Raw genomic sequence first — 3,013 nt, forward strand, 5'->3', positions numbered from 1 at the left:
ACTAAAGATGAGCACGAAAACCTTCAGTTTAACAGTCAGAGAACTGACACTGCAAGACTCAGGGGATTTTCTACTTACAGGCGAAGTGGACAAAGGTCAGATTGACAGTAAGACCATCACTCTGAAGGTCCACGGTAGGCTGTTATCACCATTTTTGCATCCTATTTTGATATCATTGTTATTTATATACATAACCATGGCTGGTGATCTTTAAACTATAACACAGGTTTTGTGTTTTTTTACTGACCTTATTCACAGTGCTTTGTTAAATATCCATCACATTTTCAACTCTAGGGTTTATTTAGAAGACTGATTATGAGTCTTTATTTCTCTCCTGGTTGGTTAGAGCCTATATCCACGGTGGCGATCCAGACAGACATCAAGCTATTGGCCAACCACTCCTGTACGGTACGGCTGGTGTGCAACATGTCCTGCTACCCCAAAATTACCTACACCTGGGAGAGAGACAATGAGATCTACGGGGACGCCCAGCAGATTCACTTCTCTCTCTCACCAGCAGAGAGAAACATCAGTGTAAAGTGCAACGCCTCCAACCTAGTCAGTTGGAAAACTGCCTCTGAGACAGTAAAGTGTAGGAATGACGCAACCACCCCAGGTACCTAGATAAGGGTGGGACCTGCACCTTCACAGTGTCCCACGGGTCGCTTGTACATGCCGCTTGGTGTTCGGGATCAATTGATTCGGTGGGCCCACACTCTACCCTCTTCGGGTCATCCGGGTGTGGTGAGGACAGTGCGGGGTCTCAGGGGGAAGTACTGGTGGCCCACCTTGGCTAAGGATGTTAGGGTCTACGTCTCTTCCTGTTCGGTATGCGCCCAGAGTAAGGCTCCTAGGCACCTTCCGAGAGGGAAGTTACAGCCCCTCCCCATTCCACAACGGCCATGGTCTCACCTGTCAGTGGACTTCCTGACCGACCTCCCTCCGTCTCAGGGGAACACTATGGTCCTGGTTGTTGTGGATCGGTTTTCTAAGTCCTGCCATCTCCTCCCGTTGCTCGGTCTCCTTACGGCCCTACAGACTGCGGAGGCCCTATTTACCCACGTCTTCCGGCACTACGGGGTGCCGGAGGACATTGTCTCTGATCGAGGGTCCCAGTTCACTTCCATGGTATGGAAGGCGTTTATGGAACGTCTGGGGGTCTCGGTCAGCTTGACCTCCGGTTATCACCCTGAGAGTAATGGGCAAGCGGAGAGGGTGAACCAGGAGGTGGGCAGGTTTCTGCGGTCGTATTGCCAGGACCGGCCAGGGGAGTGGGCTAGGTACATCCCATGGGCAGAGTTGGCCCAGAACTCACTCCGTCACTCCTCTACTAACCTATCACCCTTTCAGTGTGTTTTGGGTTACCATCCGGTCCTGGCACCATGGCACCAGAGTCAGACCGAGGCTCCTGCGGTGGAGGAGTGGGTGCAGCGCTCCAAGGAGACCTGGAGAGCCGTCCAGGAATCCCTGAAACAAGCCAGTGGACGGCAGAAGAGGAACGCTGACCGCCACCGCAGTAAGGCCCACGTGTTCGTACCAGGGGACAGGGTCTGGCTCTCGACCCGGAACCTGCCCCTCCGCTTGCTCTGCCGGAAGCTGGGGCCGCAGTGTGTAGGGCCCTTCAAAGTCCTGAGGAGGATAAACGAGTTGTGTTATAGGTTACAACTCCCTTCCTATTACCGTATTAACCCCTCGTTTCATGTGTCTCTCCTCAGGCCGGTGGTAGCTGGTCCCCTGCAGGAAGGTGAGGTGCCGGAGGTCCCTCCGCCCCCTCTGGACATCGGGGGTCCCCGGCGTACACCATACGGGCCATTCTGGACTCTAGACGCCGGGTGAGGGGCCTGCAGTACCTCGTGGAATGGGAGGGGTACGGCCCGGAGGAGAGGTGCTGGGTACCGGTGGGGGACGTCTTGGACCCATCCCTGTTGAGGGATTTCCATCGCCTCCACCCGGATCGCCCTGCGCCTCGCCCTCCGGGTCGCCCTCGAGGCTGGTGTCGGCGACCTGCGGGAGCCGTTACAACGATCTGTATTGCTGAGTTGAAACAATGCATTTACATCTTGAACATTCCTATACACTTCTTATTATGTAAAGCAATACTTTCTAACAAAATCTCTATGCACCATAGTGCTGTCAGTCTTCTGTAAACCACATTCAAAGTTGACTTATACTTATATGAACCCATAGAGATGTGGTCCATGTCTGTACTAATATGATAACATGGAAAGAGGAAGGAATAAGAGGGCAGATCCAGTAGACTGAGGAGTTATGTTGTTGCTATGTGACCAATGGCCCCCTCCCCGTTGGGGGGAGTGATGAGCTCTACAGCAGAGTCTCACAATTCAATCGCTGGTTGAAAACCAAAATGCCTTTACTTACGAGCCCCTAACCAACAGTGATTGGACCAGAGTGAGAGTAAGAGGTTACGTGTTTGACTGCCGGCACGTGCTACTTGTATCAATAAATCACTATCAGAAAATGTTTTGTGTGGTAATTATTTATATATTTACTGTTTTATTCACATGTTTTCAAGTTCAGGCGATAAATCATGCATTCCAATTCTTGCATAGACCGTAATGGGCGCATATTATGTGTGAAAAATACTTTTTTGAAGGTTGTACTGAATATGATGAGCTAAGCTAATTCCAGCTATATGTGGAGCCATGTTTGTTGACACACAATGTATTCAGGGTTTGATGTCATCGTCTGTCGGACCAACGATGCAGACCCAGTATACTGAGAGGTTATTTTGTTGCTATGTGACCAGTGACCATATTAGTTTCTTTATTGTGATCCAAGAATGTGGAGTGGTTACAGTCCTGAAGGGGGCGATAAGAAACCCCTGATGTTTACCTTAGTGAACACAATAATAGATATGTTTTTAACTGATTTCCCCTGTAACCTTTCTCGCCCCATGTTGGTTTCTTCACACATGTTGTACATGTGTCCCACACTCTACACTCTACAACAAACCACTTCGATATTTATTTAGGTAAATTGTTGATAAAAATGG

Source organism: Salmo trutta, chromosome 8, assembly GCF_901001165.1.
Source record: "Salmo trutta chromosome 8, fSalTru1.1, whole genome shotgun sequence".
Classification (NCBI taxonomy): domain Eukaryota; kingdom Metazoa; phylum Chordata; class Actinopteri; order Salmoniformes; family Salmonidae; genus Salmo; species Salmo trutta.